This window comes from Cupressus sempervirens, chromosome 3, assembly GCF_028749045.1.
Source record: "Cupressus sempervirens isolate cs-2001-9-10 chromosome 3, ASM2874904v1, whole genome shotgun sequence".
Classification (NCBI taxonomy): Eukaryota; Viridiplantae; Streptophyta; class Pinopsida; order Cupressales; family Cupressaceae; genus Cupressus; species Cupressus sempervirens.
Genome location: NC_143120.1, coordinates 1,070,571,859 through 1,070,594,062, shown reverse-complemented (window position 1 = coordinate 1,070,594,062; position 22,204 = coordinate 1,070,571,859). Strand labels below are relative to the sequence as shown.

Genomic DNA, 22,204 nt, shown 5'->3' with positions numbered 1-22,204 from the left:
CACTCCTCCTATTGTGAGATCTCAACCTAGAATACCCTCCACTTATACCAATATACCACTTGCTTATATGGCTAGAGCTCATGCTTTTGCAACCTTTAATGGTGGAAGTCCTCTTTTGTTAGCCCAGAGACATGACATACCAATAGTTGCACTTAAAAGTATACTTGAATTCACTAGTGAAACTTCCATCTCTCCCTTAGAACATATCAAGGAGGTTGCAAATGTCTATAATATCCATGGTATTATAGAACATGATGTGGCTGTTAGACTCATAGCTTCATCTTTAAAAGGTAAAGCCCTACAATTATATAAGGGTCCATCACATGGCTCTATAATGGATAGGGATGGGTTAGGAGTAGGAATATGTAAACATTTTGAGGACAAAAGCAATTATTATCACTTTTAGAACAACTAACTACCATAAAAAGAGTCCTACATGAATGTATGACTAATTTCAACTATATATTTCAAAAGACATGGGACAAAATGCCTACTTCAGTAAAGCCTACCCCTGGTAATGCCTTCTTAGATTACCTCAGAGCTTTTACCAATGATATTGCCACTACAATCCAAACCATGGGAGGAGATACCTTATCTGATGCTTATGAAATAACAATAAGGGTAGAAAATATATTGATACAAGGAGGAAAGTTAGCTCCAAGGCATCCTATGCCTCTCTTCACTGATACCCCAAATCACCAACCAACAATGGCCCTTATTCCCACAACTTCCACATCACAACCCCTTGCTCTAGCCCATCAAGCTTCCACATCTTTAAATGGAATGGATGAATTCAAGGAGATGATGTAGTGTATGATGTTGAACATAGATAAAAGATTGTGAGGTCAAGAAAAGAAGTTGGAAGATAGCTTCTCTGTAATGCAGAAACTGAGTAACAAATTGTTGACTTTGGAGAGACAGCAAGCTCAGGGTAATAAGGCTCCTCAACTATAGTATCAAACTCCAAATAATGGTAGGCCTCCAAATCATAATCATTAGAATAATTATTTTGTTTAAAGTAGGTATAAAATTCATACCTATACTTCAAGTGAAAATCACAATAGGGATATAGTCCCTCAAAACAATATGGTTCAAGTCCCATAGCTTGGAGGTTGTTTCCATGTTTCACAAGGTTGTCTTTAGATAAAAACTTTGGACAAGGGTGAAAACAAGAAACTCTACATAATTTCCACCAATATCTTGCATATCAGGGCTTCCTTCAAACTCCTCAAATACTTCAATCTCACCAAACTCCTTATCATTGTCAATAAATACATAGTCAACACTACAGTCAACTTCTAGTTGTAGATTCTAGGATTTGTACTTATTCTCACTAGCTATGTTTTGTTGCAATATTTTTCCTAGAGAGGACTCCTTTTCATATTTAAAAAACTCAGGGGTAACTATTGGAATAGAGTTTTTAGGAACCCTACCCTTAGAAAGCCTCACACTTCACCTTGTGGGTGGTGTTGACAAGTATGGAGAATTCTTTCATTTCCTCTTGCTTATAGGTATTTCTGCCACATGTGCTTTAGGAATTTTTTCTAAATCTTCCTCCTCTTGCAAGTGTAGGGTTTCATCAATGTTACCCTCTTCATATAGTTGTTGTTCTAACCTTTCTACCTCAGGTACCAAAATTGTATCTTTACCTTCCTTAATGGTAGACCTATTCTTAGAAAATGATGGGGTCTCAGTGGCACAAGAAAATTCTATATATTTTCTTCTCTTTCTTCTAGCAATGAAGGGTTCATCTTTGTAAATCCTCTTCTTAGTTAGTTTAGAACTAAATAGAGAGGCTTCAAGAACATTTTTAGTTATGGGAACAACCTTATAGAAACTAGTAGATTTTCTTTCCCTACATCCAACACCCTGGCCTCTAGGGTCGACCAACCTAGGCTCTACCTATTTTAACCGCAAAAACTCTTCCCATTTCCCAATTAATTGCTTATTCAACTCCCTTTATACAATTAATTTTATTAATAAATGGTAAGAGACAGACTGGTCCTTTCTTAATTATACAAAAGAAGCTTGCTTCTTAACAATGTTAAACAATAAATTTGGAAGATTTACATGTCTATAATCATGCCCTAGGTGAGCCAAAAAATTTAATGTAGGGCATGCAAGTATGTGTAACGTCCTTCACACATGAAGTACTAGATGATAAACATTGTTGGCTAAATAAACATCATTGAACAGGATAATCTAGAAGTACCTTGTTTCTTGTCAATTTCTAATGGAGGGTCCTAGTGTATACTGAATTGTTCCCTATTTTTCCATAGGTCAAACTCTTTTTCCCAATTTTTTTCTTCCTGGGATAACCCAATGACCTTGGCTACTACCTCTTTTGTGAACTCAATTATTAGGCCCTTAACTACTACAATGCCATCCTTTAAGGTACTCAAGAATTGAAGAGCTACCTCTTCATCAAATCCTTTTAGACTAACATAGTGATCCAACCATCCCCTTCTTCTAAACATCTCACAACTAGTTGCATTACCTAGAAGAACCCAGTGATCAATTGGCTCCTACCTCTAGAGACCTCCTCTGATTGTTGTTTTTAGTAAAATTTTGGCAAAATCATGATGTTTCAAAGCTTGGTGAATCAAATTTTTCAATATTATGACACTGATTATCTCAAAAAAAATGGTGTGTACTTGGAGAGCTTAGTGCACAATATCTCTTAATATCCTTCTTTCATCAAATTTCATAATTTTTTCTCGTGTACAGGTTAGTCATCCAAACACATTGCAAATTATTATTAAAAGTTAAGTGACTAATTTTAATGTCCTTAATTTCATAATGACATAATCATAGAAGAGAAAGTCATCAACATGTGACATTAAGCATTCAATTACTTCTAGTCATCTCAATTAACTTTTAGAGTTACATGCGATTTGAAATTGATTTGAAAACAAATATTTAAATATTTCCCTCCCCCCAACTATGAAAAGGTTGTTGGAATTCTCTTAGAATAACTAAGAGGGGGGGTGAATAAGTTATCCAAGGTCTATATGTACAAATAAAAAATTTCATAGCTTATTGAACCCATATCCATAAAACATTTTTATCATGCATACATCCATTAGATTATGCAATCACTTAAACTTGTAGGTTACTATCAAATCAATTTTCAAAAATGTAAACATGAAATATAACATATTCAGTAACACATTTGACACAATGATTTAACATGGAAACCCAATTTAGGAAAAACCATCGATAACATGCTACTATTCTCACTCTTCTAAAGTGATGCCCTATGAAAGGCCAACCCTGTTAAATGTTACAATGCACACAATTAAATGTGACCTATTTAAAGGATTTTAATCACCTTGTTAGGAGTGAGCCTTGTTAGAGGACTTTACATCATTCACTTAGAATGTCACCTAGTTTGTTGGTGTTTGAAAATGTTACCCGTTTCCAATTACCCTGATGAGAACAAAACATATCTAGGGGCAGCTAACTCCCATTATCAACACATCCATTTAGACACCAGGCCAACTATAAGGCTATACTCCTTCTACACTTTAGGCTCTGTAAAACCTAGGTGGGTGAACCTATAGATTCCTTATATGGTACCAGTTGTCAAAGCATACACTGAATCTATTATGAAGCAGATAAAACCCTTATTTCTCCTAATAACTCATGAAATAACATAAATCTATAGTAGCTAAATGCAGATCTAGGAACCTCATAAGCTGAGTGAGGGCATTCTATGATAACTCTTCAACATGAAAGGGGAAAAGTATTTGATTAATGATGTTGAGTTTCAACAAATCCTCAAAAATGCAACAGTATAACCAATTATTCTATAACTGATCAATGCCTAATCCATTGGGAAATTCCATGAATTCAAAACATACATCTATGACATCACGGCGTATCTCATATACCCAAACATCAGATCTATCCAACCACCTTGTGATTCAGACATCAGTGTTCATTTAGGTCTCATTCTCATGAAATATCCTTCTCAAACAACCAATAACCTTGTTTAAACATATCGAGCATTTACTTGGCCCTTTGGTCCAACAGCAAAATACATCAAACATACAACCTGAAAGGGATGCAAATGGGTCTCAAATCTTTGTTCCAAAACCACATAAGAGTTACAGATTGCTGAGACAGGAGACAAGAACCAGAACAAAACTAGTGAAATTGTTGCTCATATGTATTCATTTCCTTGAAACTATACATTTAGATGCATAAAATTAAAACATGAAACAACCTAATATCTCAAAACTATCTACATTATCTTTACAACTGTTGTTCACATGAGAGTTCTACTAAAAGAAAATGGTGTCACAATCATGGAGACATGTCAAAATACTGGAACCAATGGTCTCACAATGCAAAAACTGGAATCCCTAATGGTATCACAGCAATGAACTTCTTCTTCCCAGAAACTAGAACCAAAAACTGGAACCCTTCAAATGGAAGAAAGAAAGAATAATATAGGATGAAGATGAAATCCCAGATTGAACCTGCAACAACCATCTGTCAACTTAGAAATCCATCTCCTGCAACTGTAAAGACTCTCTCTAACCTCTTTCTTCCATCTGATTTGATTTTCTATTTCATCATTACATTGCAACTGATTTGCAAAATATCCCCTCCTGAATGATGAAATCCCTTTACTTGCCAAAATATCTAAAATCTTCATGAAATTCTAAAGGAATCAAACTTTAACTAATTTAAAATTACTTCAATTCGACCCCAACTGCATTTTTATTGTCTTTTAACCATACCCACATCATCATTATGTTAGGAATCAATTTTGAACTTCCATACCTGAAAACGGTTGCAGGAAAGGAACCTGATAGAAAACCTCATGTAGCTCAAACTAACTAATACCTATGCAAAAAATAACTCTAGAATTGGAAATTTCATCTTCTCCCGATTCCGGCGATATATAACATCACCTATCTGGCCTTCAGGAAACCTCCTGAAAGTCATTTTGAAAATGACTCCTCTGCTAGAAAGTTCAGGCTTGCACTCAAGACATTTTCAAAAATTTAAAAGTTTCTAAAGTTTAAACTTTAGAAAAGAGACTCATTTGAGTTTTAAAAAGATGCACGTCAACTATTTTTTATAAAAATAATAATAAAATATTATTATTTTTTATTCTTTAATACTACCCTCTCCTTCAATCCGGGTCAACCTTCAGTTGACCACCCTTTCTGCCACGTGGTGGCCTCTGATTGGTCGATCGGTGCCATGTTAGCGCCACAGGGACCTAGTGCCACATGTTGCAATCCTGCTTTCCCACATTATTTATCCCCCTCGCATGTCCATAATGCGGGATTACGCTGACCATCAGATCGTGACACGTGTCACGATCTAACACATCCTTACAAGTTGCACCTGATCGTCACCTCGCCTCTAGCTAGGACCCACTTGCCACGTGTCCAAATTTTGTTTTCCCACATATTTTAAATCGGGCACAACTTCATATTGCAGGGAAATGGGCACCCGTCGATTTCTGCCACGTGGCGTCATCTCGTGCGATCTCTGCCAAATCAGCGCGGTTGTTAATTCATTTAAAATATTGTCTACATCACCTGAGGCTATCTTCCACGTTGAGGTTCGATATGAGGGCCCCATGCCTAATCACCTTCTCAAAAGGCTAGTCCCTTAAGACAACTTAATGGGTGCTTGAGATGGTATTTAAAGAATTTATGTTAATATTACCCGATCAATGTGGGATTTTGCATTTTTCCTCTGCTTAACTACCACTAACTGGCGTGTCTTATTCATTGGTTGTCTGTAGGTTTCCTTTCAAGTTTCATGCATGGGATGCTATTTGCAAGGCGGCTCCCTTCTGAAATGCATGGACGCTTCACTCCTCAGGTGAATCAAAAAACTCATCCTGGCAATTTGGGGACGGACTACTTCAGTAACCGATTCACCATCAAATTTCTTTATTATGTTGAAAAGAGGAACCCGAGGAATGATATTCTTCTCCATTGCATCTTTAAATAGAGGAGGAGGAGGCAAATCAAGTCCAAGCATAAGGAAAGGCATTCTACAGACTTCTCTGACCATATTTTCTGGACCTGCTTTATCCTCAATACCAGTTGCTTTATGTTGTTGCTCCATGCCTTCTTTCTTCTCATTCCCTTTCTTGTTTTGAATCTCTTTCACTACCTCTAACTCACCCTGAAAACACTTGTAAATAATGTTGCTCTTAGATTTCTTTGTCCCTCCAAGGTCTAAGTGAAGGGTATTTAAAAGTCAAGACATGAACTCCACAGGATCTGACTGCACACCAATGCAAAATTGCTTCTTACTGGCTACCATAATTGCCTGAAGAAATTCATGGGGACTCACTTGTCCCTTGAAATTATAAGCATGCCATATTTTCCTTGTCAATTCTCCAAATCGATGAACAAGAGGGGACTTGCAGTTCTGATCATTTTCAGGAATAAGAAAAAAGTTTCTTAGAGGAGTAATCCGCATTAGTGATTGAATGGTTACATTGACAAAATCAGTTTCCATGATGTTGTTGAGACCTACCATGCCAAGTAAATAATCAGATCCATCAAGTGCCCTAGACCATTGCTTAATAGTATCAAGTTGCTCAACCTAGTCCCTTGAGAACCTTGGGTTCAAGACGTGTCGAATATCATCCAATGAAGGATCATTAACTTCATATCCAAATTGATCATAGAATCATCACTAAAAACTTAATGCAATTATTTCCACCCCACTGTGAAATCACTGTCAAGAGGCCTTTTGCCTGCCTTTAAAAACTGATTCAAACATCTGACAGAGACCCGAAACTCTAGATATATCATTTCTTTGACATGTTCAGCAGGTTTGCAAGATCTCATTGCATGACGACATTGGGGTCAAAAGATATCGACCTCTGAAGTTGCCTCCTTAAAATTACCTGCAGAGAAACACGTTAGAAAGCAATAAACTGAGTTTGGAATTGACCTTGAAAACTGGGCAAATTAGCACATGGGAAAACAAAAACTGGGACACTCATTCTTTGTCATGAGGACATTACAGATCTATGATTTAGGCTCGTGATGAATAACAGGGCACAAACGGCGTTTTAGTCAAAGTGGGCTACTTAGAAATTTGCAAACTAGACATGCTGACAAAAAGCATTTTTTGCGAATGGAATTGACCTGGAAAAGTGTGCAAATGGATTCGTCATAACTTGCAAATTGTCACACTTAAAGTACTTTCAGTATAGAACACAGGGAAACCAACCATTCAATCACACCTATCACAAATAAGGAGATATGACATCCCGAGAAGGGGTTACAATCAATCTGTAATTACTAACACCAGTTAAAACTTATAAATCGTGTTTGAAATCATCCTTGAAAACTGACCAAACGGATTCGTCATAAGCTGAAACTTGGAACATAACAAGTCTCTGACATTTATAATACAATGAAAAAGGAATTTTCTCATTTGGGTCAACTGGTCAAAAGTTATTGCACGTCAAACAGGGCTTCCCAGAATTAGGTGCAAAGTGCAAAAGCATGAAAACAGTAACTAACCAACTTTGAGAGGTTCGAAACCTAGTCAAACAAACTCGAAACAACTCGAAACCTAAAACATAGGTTCTTGGGTATGGAAACTAGATAATCTCAAAATGGAAAGTCATGATACATTTATGGGTGCAAGATATTCATTGGAAAACATAGCCTCCTGTCACTATTTGACACTTACATGAAAATGCAAAATTGATACTAGCTCAAAACAAAACTTTGTCAAATGACTCAAAATGACAATTGAACTTCATGGAATGCTTAGGCAGACTGAATGAAAGGTGTTAGAAACATTAAACACCTCATAGGACTTAAGGGTACAGCCGGGTACATTTGCATTAAAAAGCATTTATAGGGCTCAAAATTCTCAATGGTGCTCAAAATTTGCCATGCAATTTTTAGCGCCAACATGGTCAAAGGATTTACAAATGAATGTTAGGTCAACCTTAATCCAAAGGATTTAACCTAGATAGATACAATGATTAGAGAGTAACAATAAAGCTTGATCTAATAACAACTAATTAAAACTTCATTTATAGGTTACAAATCTCTGTTTCAATCCTCCTTTGTGCTTAGATTTTACACTCTTCAACTCTAATAGTTTGTTCAACCTCAAGCATCCATACTCTTAAGCCTTCTTGCTTTTTTTTCTCATGCAGTCACTTTACTTAGGTCTTTGAATGAAGCAATACCCTAGACTCCTTGTCTTCCTTAGGTTCTTACACATGAAAACCCTTACTTTTGACTAGCCATCTCTATAAATAGAGAATTAAGATTTTTTTTTCAACCTTCATCATCCATTTTAGGGTTAGGTTGGATTAGGTAGAATTAAATGAATCTATCCTTCACTTCATTTCATTCCCTTCTAGAAACTTCTCTTGTAATCCTCTTTGAATTTGCCTCAAAATAGTTTACTGTGAACTCTATGCCACCAGCTCATCAACCTTATCTTCCACAAAGTTCACACAATCCAAGAAATCAAACTTGTCAGCTCAAATTTATCAAATTCATGATCTTTCTCATAACTATGTTACTTGACATCCATTGTCAAACACTCAGCATGAACTAAAGTTTACTTATGCTCAGCATCAACTAAACCTTACTTGGATTACACTAAAATTGACTTTGCTTGGCTCCAATTAATTTTCTACTTGGTTTGCACTCACTTTTCTTGGCACCTATTATCCACTCAGTCAAGCTTGGTAGACAAACTTCATTTAACTTATTCTTCTGATCTTAATCAATTTAACCAACCTTTGCAACATTAAGTAGATTATCAATGTACTATAATATCACTATCTTAATTGATCCTTGTACTCTTTTTCATATCATAACTCAACCTTTCCTCAAGGTGCTATCATTACCTCATTTGATCAAATCCTCTTCATCAAACAAATAAATGATAGTACTTAAATCATATAAGAAATTGTCTTACTAGCAACTAGTAGGTTTGACATCAGTGACAAAACAATGATTAAAACACATTTATCATACTTGTATCAATCTATTTTCAACAATCTCCCTATTTGGCATTGATGGAAAACCAAACTGACCAAACTTAATCAGTATGACCGATTAGAATACCAAAAAGAAAATAATTCCTTGTATTGCAATCTCCCCCTCTAATAGCAACTTACATCTTCTGAATAGGTTACAAAATTTTGTTCTGATCAACAGATAATCAACTCATCCTTATGACTCCCTCTTGATCACTCCTTCTATCTCCCTCAACATTAACTCCCTCTTACTAGGTAGATGTAATCAATAGGTACACTTTCTCCCTCAATAGTCAAGATTTCTCCTTCATCTCCCTTTGTTCATTCTCCCTCTTATTCCAGTGTATTTATATCCCTCTTTGACAATAATGCCAACGACTTGTCATCTTCATATGCAGATATGAACATTTTCAGGTTTTCCCTATGTCACCTTTCTTGTGACTAATTTGTAGTTCCAACTCTTTGATTACTTTAGCCAGCTCCTAAAGTAAGATCAACTGCATCAATGTGTAACAAATGTCAATCAACTTGTTTGATGCAGGGCACTCCTCATGTTTCTTAGATAGCCTTTGATAGGGTTATCACCCATATTTTACCTCTTAGATACTCATGGGCATCCTTAGGTAATGCTATTATGAAGATATCACCTATTTTCTCTTTTTTGTTGACATATTCCATCTTCACCTCTTTATCTTGAACTAATTCTCTCAAGTAATAATACTTGATTGCAATGTGCTTAGTCTTTGTGTGCATCATAGGGTTCTTGGATATATTGATAGCACTTGTATTATCACAATAAAATATCATAGGTTCAATGATTTCTTCCTTCATACCTTTGAGTAGTTATTTGATTCATACAATATTTGTACAATTTACTACAGCAGCAACATATTCAACTTTAGTAGTAGATTGAGATATGCAATTATTTTTCTTGCTAGTGTAAGTAACCAGCCTTTTGCCTAAGACAAATGCTCCTCCACTGATGCTCTTTCTGTCATCAATATTTCCAACAACATCAATATATGCTCTCAATTAAAATTTCTCATTTTTCTTGTAGTATAGACCATACTCTTCTACTCATTTTAGATATATCATTATTCTATTAACTACCATCAAGTGATTCTCCCTAGGATTAGCAGAGAATCTTGCAATTATCCCTATAGATAATGCAATATCAGGTCTATTTTGTACTACATATTGTAATTTTGCAATAGTAGACCTATATAATTTTTTATTCACCTCATCTGAATCATCATTCTTTGACAATTTATGTCTTGTCACCATAGGTGTACTTATTGGCTTGAATCTTTCACTCCAAAAGTTTTCAGTATCTCCTTAACATACTTTGACTAAGTGATGTATATACCATATTTCATCTAATGTACTTGAAAAATCACAAAGAACTTGATCTCTCCAAACATAGACATCTCAAGTTCTTGCTTCATTTCATTTGCAAAAGCCTTGCATAAAGTATCTTGACCTCCAAATATGATATCATAAACAAAAATTTTCAAATAAAAAAATACCTTTATCTTTCTCTATCTTCAAGTATAGATTGTTGTTATCATCAGTCCTTTCAAATCCAATCTTCATGAGATAATTATGAAGCCTCATACAATGCTCTCAGTGCTTTCTTCAAACAATGTAAAGCTTTGTGTAGTCTACATACCATATTTTTATTATTAGCATCAACAAATCCTTCTGGTTGTTCTATATAAACCTATTCCTCCAATATATCATTAAAAAATGCAAACTTAACATCCATTTGATAAACTTTGAAACCTTTGTATGTAGAGTAAGCAAGCAGAGTTCTTACTCCTTCCAGTCTTGTAATAGGAGCGAATGCCTCTCCATAATCTGTCCCTTCTTCTTGTGCATATCCTTTATACACTAATCTTGCTTTGTTCCTTGTGGCTCCACCATTTTCATCTAACTTTTTTCTATATACTCACTTGGTACCAATCACATTTATATCTTCTAGTCTAGGAACTAGAGTCCATGTCTTATTTTTCTCAATTTGTTCAATCTCTTCTTCCATGGCTTTACTCCAATCCACATCTTCTAAGGCATATTTCACTACTTTGGGTTCTTGCATCCTTATTAAACATGTATCATTTCTCAACTTTTTCCTTTTCATTGGTATAGCATCTTTATCTCCAATTATTTTTGTAGTAGGATGATGTCTCTTGACATACTTAGACAATCCTGGTTCAGCTCTGGCTTCTACATTTGGTCCCTCAACATTTGAATAACTATGTACCTCTCTATCAAGTAGTTCAACATCTCTTTCATGTACAATAATCTCTAAATTCAAATTTTCCTTATCTTCATTTTGTAACTTAGCACTTGAATGTAGCTTAGTTCCCGAATGCAACTCAACATTCATAGTATGTGACTCGGCAATCATTGAAACTTGCTATTGGTTTGCAACTTGATTTAAAAAATCTTCCTAAACATGCATATCTTCATAAAAATATACAAATTATTTGTATTCTTCTAGTTCCTTCATAGGTTCAGCCTCATATACTTTTGTATATTCATCAAATTTCACATTTGCACTTTCCACAACTTTGTTAGTATTTATAAGCTTTTCTTCTTGTGGAATAACCAATAATTATACCTTCTTCACTTTTTCCATCTAGTTTACCATTATTGAAATCTTTAAGAATATAACACTTGATTCTAAAAACCTTAAAATATTTTATATTGGGTGAGTATCCATACCATAGTTCAAAAGGTGTTGAATAATTACCTTTCTTGACTTGTACATGGTTCAAGGTATAAATAGTTATACTTACAACTTCTCTCAAGTATTTCAAAGCAACATTTTTCTCCATCATGAGTGTCTTAGCATAGTCCATTACAAATCTATTCCTCCTTTCAGCAATTCCATTTTGTGGAGGGGTTCTAGGTGCCAAGATTAACCTCAAATAGAAATAACAGTTACATGCAACTATTGTACACTACAAATTCATGTACTTCTCTAAATCATTCCATTTAAGATCTAACTCCTAAATTATGATCTAGAGCTTCCTAATTGTGGAGAGCAAAGATTGAGAAATGAAATTATATGCTCTCAAAAAAAGTCTCAAGCTATAAATCTTTGCTAGTAAAACCACAATATGGAAAATTATAAGATGAATGCAACTAGATTTAAACTATGAATGCAAACTAAATATGAACTATGAATGTAAAAAAACAATATATGAAATGAAATGCAATGGAAGAAGAGAGAAGATGGAAAATGAAGAATTGAGAAGTGAAATACAAGAAGATATGTAACTATGCAAAACTACAAGGCATAAATACAATTAGAATGAATCTTAACAAGTGAGTTTACAAGCCTCCTAATTAGGTAGATGAAACTTATAGGAATGAAAGAGCAAACTAATGTCAGGATTATATGAAAGAAAGCCAAGAATGAAAGAGAGAAGAAGGATGGTAATTAATTCAAGCCTCCTTTGGTGATGTCTTCAATGGTGGAGCTTCATGATGATGTTGAGAAAATCTTCTCCTCTTGATGTGAAAATAACCTTCAATACTTGAGCAATTGTTGTAGATCCCAACAGCATAACCTTAGCTTTCTATCCTTATGAAATGAGGAAAGACCCCTCTCTTTTAAAGAGAGATGGATGGTGTAGATCAAAAGACAAGAATATCCCAATCAAGGGTTAGATGAATCTAGACTAAGTGAATCATATTCTAATGGAAGAGACAATTCATGTGCATGTTCAAGATGATGGCAAGATCTCCACTTAGAATCTAGAATTGGTATGTGATCTTCCACCTTCATTCCATTATGAATTTGAAATTAAGATACTTTATTCCACTAGGAGTGAAATGAATTTCAAAATAAGATCCTTCATTCCACTAGAAATGGAGTGAATTATCAAATTGTGACACTTCATTCCACTATAAATAGAATGAATATCAAAATAATATCCTTCATTCCACTAGAAATGGAATGAATTATCAAATTAGGCCACTTCATTCCACTATAGATAGAGTGAATATCAAAATAAGTTCCTTTATTCCATCAAAATGCAGTGAATTATTAAATTAGGTCACTTCATTCCACTATAGATAGAATGAATATCAAAATAAGATCCTTCATTCCACTAAAATGGAGTGAATTATTAAATTAGGCCACTTCATTCCACTATAGATAGAATATTATCAAATTAAGATCCCTTATTCCACTTTGTAGTTTTAATTTGATTGGAAATATGACTCATTTTGATTTTATTGAAAATGGATATTCATGTGTTTTTCTCAAAGGGGTTCAAATTTGAATTAATTTAGAGTGTCTAACATTTGAATAAATTCAAATGTATAGCCATCCTAGGTAGAAAAGAGATATTAATGAGCATGAGCTAGAATTTGATTCAGTGATTGTTCAATGTTGCTTTATTTGATCATAAGAATTGATGAATTTAGCAATTTGATTTTACAAGGCCAATTTTGGGTGATTACAAATATAACCAATACCAAAAAATAGTAGATCACATAAAAGTGAACAAAAGACAACAAGACTTAGCGTGGTTCACCCAATCCCTAGGCTACATCCACCAACAACAAGTCCAATATTATTATTATCTAATGATTACAACCTAATTACAATTTGTAATCTCTTACAACTCAATACTACCACAAGAAGCTACAATATCACCATTCATTATGAAATACCTAACCCTAAGCCTTTTTATACAAGCTTTTTTGCATGCAAAATTAGGGCTAGAATAATAGAAAAATAATAGCCAATGCATTTTAAAATATAAGGACATTTTTGGAAAACCCCCATGGGGGTGTTGCCCCTTGACCCCAACCTATACTATGATAGGGAGTGCACCTAGGGTGCTACCCTAGGACCCCAAAAGGGAACTACCCCCAAACCCCCATAGAAATAATCTAGAGGGAAATCATGTTGAATAAACTTCTGAGTCTAATTAGGCTCCACTTCACAACACTAGGAGCATATGTATGTCTTTTGATTCCTCTGTCATTACAAAACATATCAAACTCATTTTATGTAAATCCTCCTCCTCTGTGAGATCTCAAATATTTTAGACTTTTACCTATCTCCTTATCTACTCTTGCTAAGTACCACTTAAACATTTGGAAAGCATCCAATTTCTATTTCAAAAACATAACTATCATCATTCTAGAATAATCATCAAGAAGAAGCATAATGTACTTATCTCCTTTGTAGCTTTACACTTCAATTGGTCCACACAAGTCAATATGAACAATCTCTAGTATTCATTTAGAGGTATTAATCTTACTCTTAAAACTTTGTCATTTTTCCTAACTAACATTATTTGCCAATTATATTGCCAAGCTTCTTCAACTTAGTCAAACCTCTTACTCTTTTCATGCTATTGATACTAACCAAGTTATCAAAATTAAAATGACATAACCTCTTGTGCCATAGCCACACATCATCAAATTCTATAAATAAACAAGTAGCATCCTCTATATCAAGGTAGAATAGATTACCTCTAGTTTGATCACCTTTTCCAATCAGTTTTCCATCAATATCACATATCTTAGCAATTTTGTTCTCAAACTTTGTTGGAAATATTCAATATATGATAAGTTACTGAGAGGGGAGGGGTGAATTAGTAACTTTAAATTCTTCTTTTTAAATCTTCCAAAAATCAATCTATGCTACTGTATGCATTAATACTAAAAGTTAAAACATTCATCACACAAAAGAACACAATATTTTGGTAACCCAGAAACCTTCTAAATAGAAAGTAAAATTGAGTGGGGATAATACCCACAAAACTTCAATACTACACCATAAAGTTGGCATGTTAAGGCTTACATTGACCACTTCTAGTGATCTTCCCTATTAGGAGCACAAAGGACTGCTAGGTCCACCTTATTAGAGGATTTACAAACATACAATGAAGTATGCATTTAGTTAAGAGATTTGTACAAAGACTATTAAGTCTACCCTATTAGAGGATTTAGAAATTGATTCACCTATTAAGATGAAGCAGTGGATCTACTTAAAACTACTTGCTAATAAGATCCTTTATGCACAACTCACCTTGTGTGATGGATATAACCTTTCTACCTCTGTAATGACCTTGCCATATTCCTTGAACTATTGTTGATAATATTTCACATGTACTTCTCCAAATATTTCATAGTACTTCACTATTGTTTCATACATACATGTGATATCTTACAATAAACCTTACATATATATCTTTCAAATTTACAAAATTTCAAGGTTAGCCAAAACACAAGTGAACAAATACATTACAAAGTTAGCCCACTAGTAAGTAACTCAGGTTCACTAAACTGACTCAGTGACCTTCTGATATATGTCATCCACTGCATTACTCAGCATTGTCATGCACTTGGTAGAAGTGAAGGCTCAGTCCATACTAATCACTTGATGTAGTTTTGAACTTAGTGACCACTGGTGACTCGGTAGATGTAGTGTCACTTGGTAGATGCTACACACTGAGTTTATCTTGCTTCACTCAGTAAACACTACTGCTTCCAATGCTTGGTTTACATTGAATCTACATGATACAAGCTTACTACTCGATAGAAACTATGAAGCTTGGTAGACACTTCTGATCTTCACATTGGCTATATTTTCTCGATAGCCACTGTCTGCTTGGTGTAAACTGTTGAACTCTTCAATGCTTGGTTAACACTAGAATGCTTGGTGAGAGTAGAGAATTAAGTGTTGAGCTCAATAGTTATACTAATATGGATAAGTTTTGTCACTAATGGAAATACTAAATTAATTCCAAAAATCTCTCCCTTTGGCATTAGTGACAAAACACTTATAAGCCAAAACATATGTACATAAACTGACTCACTAATTTTTTGAATTTTGGTTTTTCAAAATTGATCTTTGTAAAGCTCTTGCATATACATTTCTACATATATCTCCTTGATGACATATAATGTATATAAAAAGATACTTATGTACATAACTATACACATATACATGTTGACTCTATTGAATTTTATCTCCCCCTTTCACTTATACTGATATTTCTCTTTATATACAGAATTTTCCTTTTTGCTTATACTAATATCTCTCCCCCTTTTTGATAGTAATGCCAAAGGGCTACATATACTATCTATATAGTTACACCAAAATGAGAGATAAATTCTTGATGTACCTTAAGAATGAGGGTGAATGGGGTATCCCAATTCTCTTGCAAAAGTTTGTAGGTGGAGAGAGCAATCTGAACTTCTGTTGATAATTGTATCATGTGATCAGCCACTGAGAAGTTCTGATCCTGGACCAATGTCTTGCAATTAGCAATATGTTTCTACATTGTATCCATTATTTGCAAGATCATGTTCTAAATATCAATCAAGGTTGCTCTTATTATTGCTTCTTCTCTTAGAATTTTTGCTTGCACTTTTGCTAGATATTTCACCTTGGTGTGATGAGAGGAGTTAGAAGAGAGGTCAGCCTACAACTTTGATGCACTAGATTTCATGTTAGCATCAATCTTATTTAGCTTCTCCTTTATTTCATTGGTAAAACTAGACATATCACAAAGTTTGGCAAAAAGTGATGTGGCATTATTAAAAGAATTTTCAAAATTACCCAAAAATGTGGACAACTTCACTTGTTTGATTGCAATCTATTAAGCAATATGCTCTAGCACCTTGGTATCAAACTTTTAGACTTTTCAATTAGCTTCACTTGTCTAGAGGAGTCCTCATTATATTTTTGTACAACCTCTTCTAACTAAATCAAAATATGTTGAGTGGAATCCACTTCAATACCTATAGCATCTGTAATTATATACTTGGCATTTTCAATTATTTTGTACTCTTATCCCTTTTAGACCTTAGCTACTTTTGTGTAGATTTCTTCTCTATGAGTTCACTGGCTAACCTCATTTCTTCAATAGTACCAGTCTCATAGTCAATCTTAGGTATTATTATCTCTATGTCTAAATCAATGTCTTCTTCAATTTCCTTTCCAATGATCAAAAGTTTCAATGGTTGCCTTTGTTTTACTTCATTGATGACTAGTTTGACTTTTGGGACAGACACAATAGTAGAGATAGAAGGGCTAGTAGTGAAAAATGGAATAGGGCTTAAGGATTGAATGCCAATAGAAGTACTAACTGGACCAAAAATTGAAACACTTCCCAAAAATAGTGCCACACTCAGTAGAATACCCATAGAAGTGTCTGAACTAACCAAAATTGAAGTAGATGTAGATAATGCTGATGAAAAACAAAACTATAGATCTTACTATAATTGATGAAGAAAAAATTGTAGAACATACTAATGCACTAACTGAAGATGTAGAAGCAAAGGGAGCTAACTCAGTAGCTGAAGAAGTAATAGTCAACTCAGTAGATGAAGTGCTTGACACTTCTATTGTGAACACTTGGAGCTAGGAGGTGGCTGGTGAAGATTGAGCAATGGATGTTTCTATTGTGCTCATAATCTCACTAGTAGAAGCTATCTCCATAGATGTGACAGTATGTGGTGGAGTGCAAGGAAGAGATGCAATTTCTTCTGCTACAATTCTGACCAGATCATCTTCATCCTTTTCTTCCTGTTCTACTTCTTCCTCCTTTCCTTCTTCATTCATTTCTTCTACTTCCTCATCCTCTTCTTCCTTCTCTTCTTCTTCTTTCCCCTCCATTAGAGCATGCAATTCACCTTCAGTAACTATGATGGAAGGAATGTTTTCATCATCATTATCACTATCATAATCTTTAATTATAATAGTTTCATCTGATGGCTTGTTGAGATGATATACATCTCTCTAGACATTTGAAGCATGCTTAACCACTGATTCTATGTTATTCATTAATATAAAACATGAGTTAAGCTTTAGAATCATTATGTCTTCATGCTCTTTTATTGCCTTCTTTACTTTTGCATTGGTCAAATTAGGTACTAACTGTCTCAACTGTTGTTCAAAGATGTCTTTTATAGCTTGCACAGTGTTCTCCCATCTGACTTGGATTTTGGAAAAAAGATCTGGATGGATTTGAGGTTGAATTTGAGTAGGGGAGTATTTCCAAATACCCATCTTCTCCATGACTAAGTCCTCAATCTCTTTCTACTCAGTTAGAGTCCACATCTCATATTTGAGAACTTTGAAGTTACATATTCCTACTCCAACTCTTAGCTATTTCATCCTTTCCTCAAATGTAGGTGGAGAGCAAATGAATACTGGTTCACTTTTACCTTTCCTACCTCTCCTAGAGAATACTAAAGTTGGTTTCTTCTGAGGTTTAGTGATAATCACTTTACCTTTCTTCCTTACTGGTTCCTCTTTCTTTGATTCTTCTTCTTTACCTTCATCATATTCCTCTTCTTCATCCTCACCCTTGCCCTCAGTAAACATTAGACGACCTTGAGTTGTCTTCAATTTGGAAATTCTCTTCTTGCCTCTACTAAGAGCTTGAGGAATCTTGATACTGAGCTCTATCCTCTTCTTGGCTTCCTCATAAGTGCCAAATGTAGGAAGATTTGGATTGGCTGGCTCATTTACTAGAGCCTCAATGATTTCTCTAGCTTCATCAATTCTAATTTCATAGGGCAATGGTTTTACCAATGCCACTCTTGGTATGACTGCTTGAATCTACACTCTGTCACAGTCCACCATGAAGCATATGTCATCCTTGTAGTCTTACACAAGCTTGGGTGGGATTCTGCATATGTTATTCATTTTCTCTTTGAATTCCTTAGGATAATTATCCAACACCCTTTCAAAATTTTCACCCATTTCTTTAATAAATTCATTTATTTGATAAAGAACAGGGGTGTCTTTCCTCCATATGATTGTGCCTTTAGATGGAAAGAATTTTTGAACATAAAAGAATAAACAGATAAGCAATGAACTAAACTTGAAGGAATTGTTCTTGGAAGTCTTCACACTTTCAACGTTTTTGTTCAATTGCTTCAGTAATACATCTCACAAATCAAATTCAAGGTTCTTCTTTATAACCTTGTATGCTAGGTCAACTACCTCACAAGGAATGTTGTTTGATTGAGTCAAGCTATAGATCTTATGTGAAATGATATGGATTCCAAACCTAAGCTCTATGTCAATGACATTATTTAGTTTCAAACCTCTACCATCCCACTTGGCTAGGGTTTTCTTCTACAGTTCCTCCTGACCTAGGGTTTTGGTTGACTTGGCTTTTCTTAGTATTGGTAGACCCATAACCGTGTGTAACATCTTCTCTGTAATCAAAATGGGTTGCTCCAACCATAATTGACCATTGTGAAACTAACTCAATATGTATCTTATCCATTTCACTTGGAAATTTTGAGGCATGTGAGGGATATGAGTTAATCTTTTAACTTCCAAATGTTTATGCTCGGGTTTCAAGACTCTATCAACACACATTTCAGCTAGGGAAATATACATTTCTAGTGTCCCTAATTCTTGAATAGAACATTTAAAGTGAGTTTGTATGTCATTAATTAGGAGTACCTTAGGTGGGATTTGTGACTAAACTCTGTAAGGATCAAGTGATTTTGCAATGGCCAGAACAATTTGGAAGTTTGGTTCTTTCCATTCAATGCCCTTAACTTCAAAACCATTCTTTGCTTTAGTGTTGCTTCCATTGGTAGACACCGTTTCTCTTTCAAATCACTCTAAAAAACACTAAATCACTCAAAAATACTACAATGCTCTTTCAAATCACTCTACTCTTTGAATGTTGTGGATGCAATGAAAAATGAAATCAAAATTGCCCTTTTTGTTGAGAAATTTTCATAAATGCTCGGCACCAGTATGACAAAGTGCATGACAGACTGTCATCCACTGACCTAACTTGGCAAGAGTATCAACTCTGTGAACAAACCAAATTCCTTTACTCTCGATCTCACTTGGTAAGGTCTACAACCAACTTTCCTTGATGGAGTCTGAAGTAACTTAGTGAAAGATGACCTTTCTATGATCCTAGTGTATATCAAATATTGATTGGATCATTTGTATTCCTCACATTTCTTGAAATTGCTTATGATTTTCTTGTTGAGTATAGCTCCAATACATTCTTGGGAATTTAGTTTGAGGGGATGGAATCACCCACTTCTTGAGTGACTTCACTACCATGATTTGAGCATGTATCCTTAGTAGATTTAGGAATTCATTACTACCTCATTTGTTTCCTTATATTGTCAGCCCTTGCTTTCTTTTCATCTTCAACTTTGCCTATATTCATGTAGCTTTTAGCTATATGACCAAGTTCAGTGCATGTGTAACACTTTATAGTAGTATCTTTCTTTCTTAGGTGATTCCTTGCACAATTTATTCTAGAGTGTCCATATTCTCCACAATAATGACATCTGCAACAGGTGTTGTAGTTCCATCCAAATATTGCCTTTACAAATTGTTCAGCTGGATTAAATGATTTGGATCTGCATTGAGATGCCTTGTGACCATGCTTTTGGCATTTGTGACATTTACCTTCAAATTTTGGTTTCTCCTTGCATTCATTGGCTTCCTGACCATGCTAATTGTAGTTAAAGCACTTTCCATTGAATTTTTCTTTTCCATTGCTCTAGCATTTGTTTGATGTATGACCAATTTTCTAACAATGATTGCATGAGGATTTTTTATTCCTTTTTGCACCTTGCTTGGAAATTTCACCTTGTTCTTCATTGTATCCCAGTCCTCCTTTACCTTTTTGCCTATGAAAATTCTACTCATTTTGCTAATTCAATTGATTCATGTCTTCTTGTGATTTCAACATTATCTCATTGATTTGTTTTTCAGCATTTAGGTTATTCTTCAATCTTTCAACAATTTTCTTTTCACATCTCAGTTCTCTCATTATTCTTTCATTGATTTCCCTTTGATAATTTAGATCACTTCTTATTCTTTCATTCTATGCTTTGAGAAATTTGATTTCCTTTTCTCTTTTGAGTTTCCTTACTTTTTCTTATAGAGAGCCATTCTTTGCTAGGAGTTCTTTGATTGCCTCATTAGCTTCATCTAAGTTACTTGATGGGAAAAAGTCTTCAATCTTTTCTTCAACATATTGATGGTCATCCATTTTTCTTGCAAGTTCCTTCCTTCTTTTCAGGGATTGGGAAAGATGCTCCTTTGCTTCTTTGAGTTAAGCTATGAACATCTCTAGACCTAGCTTTTCATTTTCAATTGCCCTGTCAAGTCTGAATATCTCCATTTGTCCTTAGATCTTTGCTCAAGTTGTCAAAATTTTATCTTGAGAACCACAAAGTTCTAATACCAATTATTGGAAATATTCAATATATGATAAGTTACTAAGAGGGGAGGGGTGAATCAGTTACTTTAAATTCTTCCTTTTAAATTTTTCACAAATCAATCTATGCTACTATATGCATTAATACTGAAAGTTAAAAATTCATCACACAAAATAACACAATATTATGGTGACTCGAAAACCTTCCAAATAGAAAGTAAAACTAGGGTGGGGATGATACCCACAAAACTTTAATACTACAGCATAAAGTTGGCTTGTTAAGGCTTACATTGATACTTCTGGTGATTTTCCCTATTAGGAGCACAAAGGAGTGCTAGGTCCACCTTGTTAGAGAATTTACAAACATACAATGAATTATGCACTCGGTTAAGAGATTTGTACAAAGACTATTAAGTCTACCTTGTCAGAGGATTTAGAAACTGATTCACCTATCAAGACGAAGCAGTGGATCTACTTACATTTATTTGCTGATAAGATCCTTTATGCATTGATCACCTTGTGTGATGGATATAACCTTTCTACCTCTATAATGACCTTTTTGTATTCCTTGAACTGATGTTGATAATCTTTCACATGTACTTCTCAAAATATTTCATATTACTTCGCTATTACTTCATACATACATGTGATATCTTACAATATACCTTACATATATACCTTTCAAATTTATGAAACTGCAAGGTCTGTCAAAACACAAGTGAACAAATACATTACAAAGTTGGCCCAATAGTAAATAACTCGATTTCACTGAACTGACTCGGTGACCTTCTGATACATGACATCCACTGCATTACTTGACATCATCATGTACTAGATAGAAGTGAAGGCTCGGTCCATACTAATCACTGGATGTAGTTCTAAACTCGGTGACCACGGGTGACTCAGTAGATGTAGTGTCACTCGGTAGATGCTACACACTGAGTTTACCTTGCTTCACTCTATAAACACTACTACTTCCAATGCTCAATTTACACTAAATCTGCATGAT

At 34.6% G+C, this 22,204-nt stretch overlaps 1 pseudogene; it reads right to left on the bottom strand.

Annotated features, from left to right (window-relative positions):
* Nucleotides 1-5,799: 5,799 nt before the first annotated feature.
* Nucleotides 5,800-22,204, bottom strand: part of LOC149570452 (uncharacterized) — a 115,136-nt pseudogene continuing 98,731 nt past the window's right edge.